At 38.2% G+C, this 13,937-nt stretch overlaps 1 non-coding gene across 1 annotated transcript; it reads left to right on the top strand.

The window, feature by feature from the left end:
• The first annotated feature begins 10,429 nt into the window (after positions 1-10,429).
• On the top strand, positions 10,430-10,532 carry LOC132664934 (U6 spliceosomal RNA). The gene has a single exon (XR_009603923.2). It is a non-coding gene; the product is annotated as a U6 spliceosomal RNA (small nuclear RNA).
• The last annotated feature ends 3,405 nt before the right edge of the window (positions 10,533-13,937 follow it).

Here is a 13,937-nt window from a genome sequence, read left to right on the forward strand (position 1 = left end):
GCTATGCTTCTATTTGTAATAATGTCATTCTATGCAAAGCTTCTAAGACTCTTCCCATATATTGCAGAGATATTATACTACCATAGGCATCCTAAGGAGCACTTGCCACCAGAAAAGCCAGCACATCAGTTGCTCTGAAATTTCCATTTGGGTCTCTTATTTTTTTGCACCTACCAACAGCTTACTTAATGATGCCTTGAGCAAACAAGTAATTGCATTCACTGTATCCTCTTGGTATTACACTGTATTAACATCCTTCATTTTTTTTTTCATGAAAGTGTCATTTGTGGGTTTGATTTACTTTTTAAAAATGCTCAATTTCCACTGCTGAATATAAAATGCATCCAACCCATGGAAAAAATATAGCACCAAGCAAAGCAGACCCTTAAAATTGTTTTAAAATTAATTTCATAGATATCACATAATTTCCCCAATAAATATACTGTCAAACAACACATAGCAAAATAGTGCCAAATTTACTCCTCTCTGCAGAGTTTAATCCTGTTGAACACATACCCCTTTGAATTTTCCTTAGATTCATGCCACAAAATTCATCTTGTCCCTTACTCTTCCTAAGCCCATATTCTAGGCTCCTCTTTCTCTATCCTTGATGACAAGTAAGATTCTATAATATGCATTAATCTCCAGAAAGCATTTGTTTTTTTTCCTAAATCTCCACTGCAGAACTCACTCTAGTCTGTACATACTCTGTACATACTCTCTTTCAGTGTAAATGGGTATTGCCATGGTTTTCAGAGCGTGACCTCTAGCTTCCAAACCCAAGTGACAACCAGAAATCCAGTCATTTCCAACTCAACATATCCAAAGCCCACCTGTATTCTCTTGAAAGCTGCTTCTCTCTTCCTGCATCTCATGTCACCCGGTCCCCAACCAGCCCTCTAGATAATTTTATATTGGTAAATGACAGTCCCTTTCCTGAATAACCTTCCAATGTCCATCTGTCCATACCTTTGCTGGATTATTTCCTCCGCACCGTTATCTATTACCCCATTCTTGGCACACTCTAACCCTATACCCCTGCAGTCAAAATATATATTGTGATGTGATTAATGCTGTTCACTCATTCATTCACTTTTTAATTCAGCAAATAAATGCTGAATAACTACCTTGCTAGACTTCGGATACTCAGAGTTAAACAAGACACATTCCTTTCTATGATCAAACTGTCTCAAGGGGGAAGACATACAAGAATGGCTTTCTAACACATATATTCTGTAGCAGAATTTAAATGCCTTGGTATGTCATATAAATGTTCTTCACAATCTGGCTTCTCCAGACGTCTCCTGCTTCATTTACTATGTTTCCCCAGTATGTGTCCTTCACTTCAGGCACCCAACACGACATGTAGGTCTGCAATGAACCTTGTCCGTATGCCTCTGTATCTTTGTTCCCTCAGTCTGAAATGTCTTTCTCAACCTTGGCGGTCCAGCAAACTGATGCGGGAACAATTTTCTGGCCTCCTCAGACAGTTGGCATCTGTCCTCTGTACTCAATAACATCTTGTGCAGATTTAACATTGATCACACTATTTGCTAATTATTGATTTTCACTTTTGTCTTTCCTACTAGATAGTGAGGTGTGTGCGAGCGGTGATTGAATCTCCTGTGCCCTTCAGGTTGAATGAACAATAATCATATACTTGGGAATAAAAAAATGACTAAGAACACAGCCCAGGGAGTCAAACAGACATGGATATAAATCCCAGATCCACTATATAATAGCTATGTAACCTTGAGAAGTTACTTGTCTTCTCTGAGCCTCAGTTTCCTGATCTGTTAAAGGGAATAACAATGTTTACTTTAAAGTGTCTGTGAGAACTCCACAAAATGATGCAAATAAAGTGTTAGCCATAGTGTCTGAGCCATAGTAAATTATCAATAATTTTTAGCCATTTTCATTATTACGCCTGTTTGACAAGTGTTGATGGTTCCCTTCACATCTTACAGTTATGCTCAGGTAGTGAAAAACAAAGGATGGAAGGGGAAAGGAAGTAACTTTTTAAAAATTTACTCTGTGTCTGTCATACTCTGGATATGTTATCTCAGTGATTTTCCCAGCTACTTGAGGGAAATAAAGAATATTACTGACAATTTATAAAATAAAACACTTTGTCTAAAAAGCAGAAGTGACTCATTCAAGGGCTTCAGTTGTAGGACACAGTGTCTTAGCTCAGGCTGCCATAACAAAAAGTACCGCTGGATGGTTTAAACTATAAAAATCTGGGACACCTGGGTGGCTCAGTCAGTTAAGCATCCAACTTCTGCTCAGGTCATGATCTCCTGGCTCGTGAGTTCAAGCCCCACGTCAGGCTCTGTCCTGACCGCTCAGTGTCTGGAGCCTTCTTCGGATTCTGTGTCTCCCTCTCTCTGTCCCTCCCCCATGCTCTGTCTCTCTCTGCCTCAAAAATAAACAAACATTTAAAAAAATTTTTTTAAACAATAAAAATTTATTTCTCTGAGCTCCGGAAACTGGGAAGTCTAAGGTCAAGGTGTAGGGAGATTCAGGTCTTGGTGAAGGCCCTCTTCCTGACGCGCAGATGGCCATCTTCTTGCTGTATCCTCACATGGTGGCAAAAGAAAGAAAAATCTCTCTCTTCCTCTTGTATAAAGCTACAAATACTAGACCCCCATTCTCATGATCTTATCTAACCTCAATTACCTTCTAAAAGCCCTATCTCAAAACACAGTCACTTTGCAGATAGGGCTTCAACAAATGAATTTGGTGGGACACAATTCAGTCCACAGCATTCATGTTTTTGCACTGAATCTTACCACCATAAACACAAGATGAACCAACATGAACAGAGTTCATTACTGCAATTTATAAAAAAGCAGAAGTTCTGAACCTGACTTACCCGAAAGCTTGAAGCTTTTTAGCCATTCTCCCTTTATTCTGTACCTTATTACTAGAGTTTCTTGATCATCCAAAATATAAAATTCTAGTTGTAAAGCAAACAGTAGATGTATGTCATGTGCTATCCATCCAAAAGGAGTATTTTTAAGACACAAATAATTGAAGGCAGAAGACAGTTTGGACCAGGAGAAATATGCAGCTCTTCAGGGTGCCTGGCTGGCTCAGTTGGTGGAGCCTGCGACTCTTTACCTCAGGATTGTGAGTTCAAGCCCCACATTGGGCATTAAAGCTTACTTTAAAAAAATGCCATAAAAAAAAGAAAATATGCAACTCTTCAACACAGTCACTGGGGGCAGGAGTGGGAGCTTGGGGGTAGCAAAGGGCTGTAGAAACTAGAGAAACAAGCTAGAATCCCTCTGGGATGATTGTGTGGGATGATTGTGAATGACCCTGCACTCTGGTGGTCTGGTGCTAGTACAGTGGAGAAGAGGTTTGGAGGGAGAGTTGAGTCAAAAGGAGCTTGCTGAGACACCAGGAGTCATAAATCTTGTGGCTGTAATAGAAGAAGAGACACCTACTTGCCCAGCCTGGACACCTGTTCTTCCTCCCAGAACCTTACTGCCCCCCCCCCCCCGCCCCGCTTCAGTTCTTTGAAATACACCAATGGCAAGTCCTCTAACCTGCATTCATACTAAAATATAGAATGACTAATATTGGCTCACCCTTTGATATTGAGGGGCAAAGAAAATTGCCAGATTGCTTAGGTAGGTATCCCTAAGGTCAGAATAAAAGAAGAGAATTTCTCTAGTCCCCAGGAAGGCCCTATGAGTTAAGGAAACCCAGATTAAGGAAAACCCAACCTATGACTGAAAACCAAATGGCAATTGGTTGCTTTTTAAAAGACAAAGCGTATAGCTGCCTCCTTAATTTCTTTCTTACAGTAGAAGAAGTAAAAGTGGTAGAACCTGAAGTCCAACACCCTGATTCCCTCTACAAGGACTCTCTATCACCTGTTTTTTGTAAGAATAAGAGTTATTGTGGTAATCATTTCACAATATATGTAAATCGAGCTATCGTGTTGGGTGCTTTACACTTATATAGTGATGCATGTCAATTATTTTCCAATAAAAGTGGAGAAAACAAAAGACTTAGGAATGGAAGCACAACTCTCATGAGCCATGGAATGAGCAAATAAATTGTGCAATATTCACATAATGGAATAGTATGTATTAGTGAGAGTGGATAAACTAAACCTACATTGTGACAATATGGTTTCTTTTTAAGATCTCACAAATGTTATGTTAACCTCAGAAACATAATTTGTATAGTCTCATAAACATAATAAAAATGAGTACATACTGTGTGATTCCATTTATATAAAGTTCAAAATCAGACCAGACTGATCTGAGGGGTTAAGTCAGGAGGTTGGCTCCCTTGGGGAGGGCCAGGGGCTAAAAGGGGGTGGGGATTGAGGTTCTGTGTTTTCATCTGTCTTCTAATCACATGGGTATATTTGCTTAAGGACAATTCATTAAGCTGTACACTTGTGATCTATGCACAATTCTATATTCAATAAAAAGTTCTAAAATCTCAAAACACCACATTTGAGTATATACCCAAAAGAGTTAAAAGCAAGAATTCAAATAGATACTTGTATACCCATGTTTATAGCAGCATTATTCACAATAACCTAATGATTGAAACAACCCAGATGTCCATCAACGGATGAATGGATAAACAAAATACGGTATATTCATTCAACAAAATATTATTCAGCCTTAAAAAGATTCTGATACATGCTGCATGATGGAAGAAACTTGGAAACATTATGCTAAGTGAAATAAGGACAAATATTGTATGTTTCCACTTACAAAATATTTTAGTTTGGGCTTCTATGATAAAATACCACAGACTTGCTGGCTTGTAAGTGATAAATACTATTTTTTAACAGTTCTGGAGGCTAGGAAGTCCAGTTCAAGGCACTGAAAGACTCTGTCTGGTGTGAGCCTGCTTTCTGGCTCAAGGAGAGTAATCTTTTTTCTGGGTCTTCACATGGCAGAAGGGACAAGGTAGCTTTCTGGAACCTCATTTGTAAGGGTACTAATCCAATCCATGATGGCAAAGCCTACCATAGGCCCACTTCCTAATACTATCAGATCGGGGATTTGTATTTCAACATACGAATTTGAGAGGGAAAAAGTATTCGGTCCCTGGCGTATGAGGTATCTAGAGTGGTCAAGTTCATACACACCAAAAGTAGATTAGTGTTTATCAGGGGCTGCGGGAGAGAGAAACGGGAATTATTATTTAATGGGTATGGAGTTTCAGTTTGGGATGATGCAAAAGTTCCGGAGATGGATAATGGTGATGGTTGCACAATAATGTCAATATATTTAATGACACTGAATTGTACGTCTAAAACGATTAAAATGGTAAATTTTATATATATTTTACCATAATAAAAAAAAATCAGAAACCCAAATAGAAACGGAGGCACATGTCTTTCTCTTCTCTGTGGGAACTTCCCTACCTGTCCACAGGATCCCCAGACACATTCTCACATATTTCCTCCATTTCCTCCAAGTTGTTTCTTTCCAAAGCCACCACTGTTTCCATCCTCAGGATCCATCTCTGGGACTTCCTTCTGTCTTTGGCCATCTACTTCACCTAAAGGCTACAAGTCAAAATTTCCCTAAGCTGGCTTTATTTCACCTATAGAAGAATCTACTTGTTTAATATGATCAGGACATTTGAGCTATTGACCGCCATATGCAAATGTCTTATATGTGTCACATCACTCCCAGATGAATATCTAAAATACAATTCTTGCAGGGAAAACCACGGAAATACAGAGTTAATTTATTGTTCCTCTGAGAATAAATCCATTGACTAAAACTTTAAACATTTATTTATACCTCACCTGTTAGTAAACGGGCCAAAGACTAAAATTAAATGGCAAAATTCACAAAAGATTAATCTGGAAACAATAGTTAGAATACTTCATCATTTTATTTTAAAACAATACCAAAACATCTATTCAACTGAGTTAACTATTCATTTATTTTTGTCTATATAACATCAAAAAGTTTGACCAAATTTTTCACTGAGTTTATTAATATTTTCACTGAATTTCCAGATGTTTTGCTTTCACATAGTGGTGTCACTATATATCTTTATTTTCCCCTTACACTATGATTCCTATGTATAGTTTATTGCTGGGGGATAGCTGCAGGGCAGGACAGATATTAAAACTATAGAGGATCTCATAAGATGTGAAGCGGAATATCTTTTTTTTAGATTAGGTAACCTTTTTATAGCTTTGAGGGAAAACATGGATAGTATTCGTGCATGTGTGTGTGTGTGTGTGTGTGTGTGTGTGTGCGTGTGTGTGTGTACATTGACAAAGAATTCTTTCATATTGAGAATGCGCAAAACCTTATGCCAAACATTGCAAGAAAACTCTAGAAGTTTGGGGTTTTTTTAATGTATAGGTCTGCAAGGGATCTTTGTTTATACACATACAACCCAATTCATGTATAAACTCAGAGGCATTAGTATAGAGTATTGGTCAAAAAGGTAGAGTTTTACTCTCAGCTCTGACATTGCCTAGCTTTTCCCAGTTTTCTCATCTGTATTACAGTGATAAAAATTACATCTTCCTTGTGGAATGTTGAACGAAAAGCAACTCAACACAGTGACACGCTCGATTAATGTTAGTGTTCTTGTGCTGAGACCCAGGAACATGTCATTTTTTTTTTATTATGAAATAACTTCTACACCACCGACTTTGGGTCATTGTTTTTCATTGAAATAAACAATTCACTTTTCAGTTTAGTTTCAAAAAAGCAACATTTCATAGGCAGACTGCAACCTACTCAGAGATGAGCAAGGAGGACAGAATGGTTGGGGCAGAACGAGGATAGGAAGTATGGCCATGCAGAAGCTGTAGTCAGAGAGGGAGGCAGACGGTAGAGCCAAGAATTTTGTTTTGTTCGCAATTTAGGCAGCAAAACAAAGTATTTGGAAAAGCATGAATCTGGTGGCATTTTGTTATTACTACACTACACCCACTAGCCTACTATTTCATCCCTTTTGGAATCATGAAATTTTCCAGTTTAATTTTGATGATGTAATAATCATTCACCACTTGAATTAACTCGTGGTAAACCATGCTTACCTCTTTTTCTTTGTCGTTGAAGGTTGGTTTGTTTGCTCAACTACCATCATTTGGGGCTTAAAGAAAGTTTTTAGTTCTTAGTTGTATCTTCTTACTATCCAACCGGAGGGCATGAATTTGCTTCATGATTTTTCCCAAACGAAATCTCTATATTCCAGGTTCCTGGATGACAGGTAGACTCCAGGTCCTTGCGTTGGGGCCTGTAAAATCTCTGAACCTTCGCTGAAGCAACTGCTTTAAAAAATGTCTCTGGTTACCTGGCTATTTTCTTTGCCCCTCCTATTTTCCAGAACAAAGGACTCTAGGATTCAGAGGCAAACTTATGTCCTTCTGTCCAGCTCTCAGAGTTCAAGTCCTATATTCTACTGAGCAAGAAGAAATTGTTTTAAAGTGAATCGAAACTAGCTTCTCAGAATCTTGCTTGTGTTTCTAACAGTCTCCAGAATAATAATCAACATGTCGATGGCATTTCTCAGTGTTCCAAAGCATATTAAAACTTTTTTTTTCATGGAAGAACTATATCTTTGCCTGAACTTTATCACCTGCCTGAAGACTTCAAAAGCTTCAAAAAATGTGCCATTGAGGGCAGCTCAGTGGCTCAGTCAGGTAGGTGTCCAACTCTTGGTTTTGGCTCAGGTCATGATCTCAAGGTTTGTGAGTTTGAGCTCCGCATTGGGCTCTGAGCTGACAATGCAGAGCCTGCTTGGGATTCTCTGTCTCCCTCTCTCTCAGCCCCTTCCCTGCTCATGTGCCCATGCTCTCTCTCTCACTCTCCCTCTCACTCTGTCTCTCTCTCTCTCAAGATAACTAAATAATCATAAGCAAACAAACAAATAAATTTGCCTTTTGGAAACACATGTTATACTCATATTTTTTTCCATACTGGAATTTTATTTGCCAAATACTTCAAAAATAATAAAGAATTTGTTTTAAATAAACATTCAGCCTTTTATCTCTATATCTTCATGAGAGGGCACAGTATCTTAGGGAGTTTAGACAGTTTCCTTGACTTAATTATAGGCCTAATCATCATAAACTGAAATTTTATAAAAATTTTTCTTTTGTTTGGTCTATTTTGCTTTCTGATTTACCTTTTTTATAATTCATAGAAGTAGCAAATTCTTGCAATTATTTCAAATATTACAGTTCTATATGAAGTGAAAAGTGTTCTTAATCTCAAAAGTTATCATTTTTAAATATTTGGTATGCTTCTAGACCTTTTCCTACACACCTACTCAATCAGAATATCAGGATATATTCATCACAACTCTGTTTATCTTCTTTATTTTTCCTTACTCCATCCTATATACCACGCTTCTCTTCATCCTCAATTCAATCAGTTATGCAGATTTTACCTTTATTTTCCTCAAGATTTTTTTTCTCTGTTTAAGGATAAAAGCAAAAGTGGCTCTAAGACAGTATCTTCTAGTCTTCTATACAAATTTTAAGTCATTTAAGAGGTTATCTAGGTAGGTTTGTAGAAACCAGAAGGGCAACAGGCCATCTTTGAGGTTTACTAGAGCAGGGAACACAATTTTACCCCCAAATAAAGGACAGAAGTCTGAGGGATAAGTGAGGGAGTCCTGCTGTCCGGGCATCCTGACCTCCCAGGATGACTGCGTGAGTCCCCCTAAGAGGGCAGAGCCCTAAACAGGTGTCCCTTACTTCAATACAAATTTCTCTGCTCTACATGTACAAGAAGTGCAGGAAGTCACCAGATTTCAATTGTTCATCCCTTGCCTGGAACATAAGTGGTCGGTGTTCAGAGTGATGGACTGAAGATAAGCTCTTCCTCCCACTTGTGGGACAGTAACCAGTGAAAGGGGAGCAGGGCCCAGTCAGCTGCAATTGAATTGCCCATAAGACAAGGAGGATGGAGTCTAGAATCGGACTTAACTACACAGGGAGACAATAAATAACCGGATACTTCTTACTTATATTTCTGAAATGTCGGCTGGGATAGTCTCCAAATATTTATGTGGATTTGGGGAATACGCTTCATTTCATTATGTTTGTTTTTGATAACAAAAATGGGATCATACCGTGCCTTTTTCTATAAATTAGTTTGCAAACAATAATTATAGGGATCTTTCCATGATTGTATATTTTATTTCATACTTCATCCATTTCGCCAGAATAAAGGGTTCAGAGGTAAACAAATTGGCAGATTTGATGAAAGGAAGATAAAGTAGTTCTTTGAACTGCTTCCAGTTTATTTTATTTTACTGGTTTGATTTTTCACACTTAAAATTATTTTAATGCATCTAGGGGTGCCTGGGTGGCTCAGTTGGTTAAGCATCTAGCTATTTTTTTTTAATGTTTATTCTTGAGAAAGAGAGAGAGAGAGAGCACAAGCCGGCGAGAGGCAGAGAGTGAGGGAGACACAGAATCTGAAGCAGGCTCCAGGCTCCGAGCTATCAGCACAGAGCCCGACCTGGGGCTCAAACTCACGGACCGTGAGATCATGACCTGAGCCAAAGTCAGAGGCTCAACCAGTTGAGCCACCCAGGTGCCCAAGCATCCAACTCCTGATTTCAGCTCAGGTCATGATCTTGAGGTTCTTGAGATCAAGTCCCCCATCAAACTTCTCTCTCTCTCTCTCTCTCTCTCTCTCTCCAAATACATAAATAAACATTAAAAAATATAAAACATTAATGCACCTGGAGTTGTACTACGGTTCAAGTTCAGACTTTAATGTTATATTTTCCCATGTGGATAGTCATTTGTTTCCACACTTTTTCCCCAGGTACTTAGCAATGCCACCCTTGTCCTATAGGAAGCATCCTGATCTTTGAAGGTTTGCTTCTAAGTTCTCTATTCTATTTTTCTAGTCTATTTGTGGCAAATTGCTCTGCTTTATTATATAGTTTTATGATAAGTCTGTATAACTAGTAAAATGAAGCTTGACTTAAGATTTTTTACCAAGTTGCCTTATTTGTAATCGCCTATATATTGTCTGTATCCATGTTTATATTCACCCTTTCTTATTCTTAGTATCATTTAACTATTTTTCTTTCTTTTTTCTTTGATGAGACTTGTGAGAAAATTTTCCACAATTTGGTTCTGCTTCTGGTTTTGATGTTTTTTCTTTTTTGTCTAGTTTGTTAAGCCATTGTCAATTTTTATTTTAAAAGTCTATTTTTTGTTTGTTTATTCCCATTTGTTCTTCTTTCATTAATTTTTCCTTTAAAAATTCTTTTAAAATTATTTGTTTCTTAAGGGAAATTTAAATAACATAAAATGAAATTATAAGTGACATAAAACCAAGTTATAAATGTTAACATGATTTCTTCTTTCACAATGTACACATATATCAAATCATCACATGGTATGCTTTAAAATCTTATAATTTTGTCAAGTGTCCTTCAATATATAATAGTGCTCACTTCAGCAGCAGATGTACCAAAATTGGAAAGTTACGGAGATGACCAGGGTGCCACGCAAGGATGATACACACATTCATGAAGTCTTCCATATTCTTCTTCAGTAAAATGAATGAATGAATAAATAAATAAATAAATAAATGAAATGAAAACATTAATAGGCAATTTTTAAAATTTAAATTCATTATTTATTTTTTTTTTATTTTTATTTTTAGAGAGAGAGAGAGAGAGAGAGAGAGATGAACATCAACTGGGGAGAGGAGCAGAGGGAGACAGAATCTTAAGCAGGGTCTGGGCTGACTCCACAGCCCTGTGATAACGACCTGATTGGAAATCAGGAGTCAGACAGTAGACCAACTGAGCCACCCAGGCGCCCCAAGGCAAACATGATTTTAAGACATTAATAAAGAAAATACCTTGGGGTGCCTGGCTGGCTCAGTTGGTTAAGTGTCTGACTCTGGTTCAGGTCATGATCTCACAATTTGTGGGTTTGAGCCCCGTGTGGGGCTCTGTGCTGACAGCTCAGAGCCTGGAGCCTGCTTCAGATTCTGTGTCTCCCTCTCTCTTTCTGTCTCTTCCCTCCTTGTGCTCTCTCTCTCTCTCAAAAATAAACAAATAAACATTAAAAAAAATACCCCATGTCAAGAGCAAACACTTTTTTAAATTCTCTTAGTAAGTAAGTGGGTTTTACCGATTGTATTATGCTAGTAAGTAGATCTGCAGTGAGTCTATGAGCAGATGGCTTTCTATTGTAGAGTTTGAAGATCAACAAACAATCCTTCCAAAAATATCTCCTCTGCTACCTGAGGAGAACTTGGCATTGCATTCATTCCTATGCAAACTAACATCCAACTATAAGGCTCTTGGTTACTGGCTACCAGACAGTGGTTGCTCCTCTCAGCAATGGTTCTCAAACTTGAGAATTCCAACGATGACTGAGAAAGCGGATTCAAAAGGCAGATTGAGAGGTTTTAATATGGGTTCCAAAAATTTCACATGTAAACAATTATTCAGTTGATTAAGACAGCGATCATCCTAGAACCACGTTCTGAAAAAACACTACTATGGAAGACGAAGAGTTAGCCATTCATTTACCAGGAAATGATCCCAGGGCTTCCCGTGTTAGCACCTCAGCATCTCAGTTTCTATTAGTGGATCATATAAGACAAAGGAAAGGAAAAGCTCACAGGGAGAAGACGTTAGAGCAATGACACCTAACAGGAAGCAGTTTTGAAGGTGCCAGACAGAGGAAGGATACAAGTTATTTGAATTTTAGGTAGCACTGTCCAAACGAATTTTCTGCAGTGATGGAAATGTGTTAGATGCACATGCTCCAGTACAGTAGTCACTAGCCACATGGATTTTGAGCATGTGAAATGTGCCCTAGTTCAACTAAGTAACAGAATTTCAAATTTCAAATTTTATTTAATTTTAATTAATTTTAATTTAACGTCTATGGTCACATGTGATAGTGACTATCATACCCACAGCACAGGACTGGAGCTTTGTCTAAAGCTGGGATAGGGATTTAGTAAAAAGAAAGTTGGTACTAAATTAAATTATTTCTAATTTACAATTTTGTCAAATGTCAGCTTAATTATTTAGGATCACAGTATCTAATCTGATATCATGCTACCAGGGAAAGTCACAAAATTGGTAAAATATATTTAACTAATAGTTCCTCTATCATTCTGCCAGTCAAATAAATTGCTTTCAATACAGAAACCATTGAAGTGCATTTTCAAGAAATCTTAGTGACAGTTTGGCAAATGATAGGCAGAAGAAAAAAAATATTAGTGGTAAATATCCTTAGTATATTCTTCAAAGTCTGTCAAGCCAAATTTTTGGTGGTCATTGAAAAATTTATTTTGAGTTTAGAAAATTTAAAAAGGTTTCTGAGTGAGGAAAATCTATTAACAATAGTGTTAATGCTTATGGAACACTGACACATGACAAGGAGTTGTGAAATGCTCTATATGCACATAATTTCATTTAACCCAGACAGCACAAACACATCGCTATTAATCACATTTTGCAATGAAAGAAACAAAAAATCGGAGAAGTTAAGTAACCTGCCCAAAGTGGCACAGCCAGTCAAGCAGCATCAAGGTTGGTAACAAAATCTCTTTGCCTCCAGATCACTTCATTGTACTGCCTCTTTCTATTTGATCTTGGAATAGAGGAGTTGACAAAAAATTTCCTCAGATGTTTAGTATTTTTTTTCAATTTTTTAATGTTTATTTATTTTTAAGAGAGATAGAGAGACAGAGTGCAGGCAAGAGAGGGGCAGAGAGAAATGGAGGCACAGAATCTGAAGCCGACTCAAGGCTCTGAGCTGTCCGCACAGAGCCCGATGCAGGGTTTGAACTCACGAACCATGAAATAATAACCTGTGTTGAAGTCGGACACTTAACCAACTGAGCCACCCAGGCGCCCCCGATGTTTAGTATTTTTTACTGTATGCCAACTAAAATAATAAAATTTGAAATGTTACTAAATTGTCCTAATGCTAATACTCTTTCTAGAGATGGTGATTTCTACCATGAGCAGGTCTCCCAACTCAACTGAGCACCTTAGTAAGTCAGTGTTTGCAATGATGAGTCTGAGGAGAATTTGAGAGCTTGAGAGCTAGGGAAGCTGACCTTCAAGAGTGGGAAGAAACTGAAATTCCTGAGGCAATTCTGAAGTTGGAGATGAGGAGAGATGGGGATGAGGAGGAAAGAGAAAGAAGTGGCATCGAGTTTTAAGAAGATGAAGCCAACATGGATGAAAAGGCCGGTGGTACGCCCCTGTGGCTGGTGGCCCAGAGACATTTTAAAACCAGATCTAGCTCATGCCCAGTTTAGTTACTTTGCTACCAAGTAAACCCTGCCTCCTCTGCACCCACCTCCCTTTAAACTTTAGTAAGTTTCACTAACTTCACTAATGTTGCGGGAGTGTTGCTTTGTTTTACTTCATCTTGATTTCAAGAAAACTTAGCTTCAGTTCTGTGCTAGCTCAGGGACCTGGCAATCTAAAGCATGCAAACCTCTCCTCCTGACCCATCTTCCACTCCAATAATTCACATAACATAGTATCTTGAATTTCCTCAAGGCATAGAATTGGGGGTTCAAGTCTATTTTATTCTGCTCTTGGGGAGCATAAAGGCCTCAGCAGAGATCCAGATAACATTTTAATTACATATACATTTGTCATTCTAAGTAGGATGAGATAGCCACCCAATTTCTGGCCTTGAGCCCTCTAAAGGGGGGGATGCAGACTGATGTTAGACTTTTTCTAACAAAACATGAAATCTGAGTGTCAGAACAGACCCAGAGGTTATCTAGTTCAGTCTCCTCTTGGATGCCTCTTGAAACTTCCCTACCATGATCATGTGTGTTTTCTTTGAACTCTTCTGGTTACAGAGAACTCAAGAACTCCTGCAGGAGCATATTTCACCCAAGAAACTTAGCTTCTCAGGTCACCTGGCTGGCTCTGTGGGTTAAGCATCTGACCTCGGCTCA

This window comes from Panthera onca, chromosome F2, assembly GCF_046562875.1.
Source record: "Panthera onca isolate mPanOnc1 chromosome F2, mPanOnc1 haplotype 2, whole genome shotgun sequence".
Classification (NCBI taxonomy): Eukaryota; Metazoa; Chordata; class Mammalia; order Carnivora; family Felidae; genus Panthera; species Panthera onca.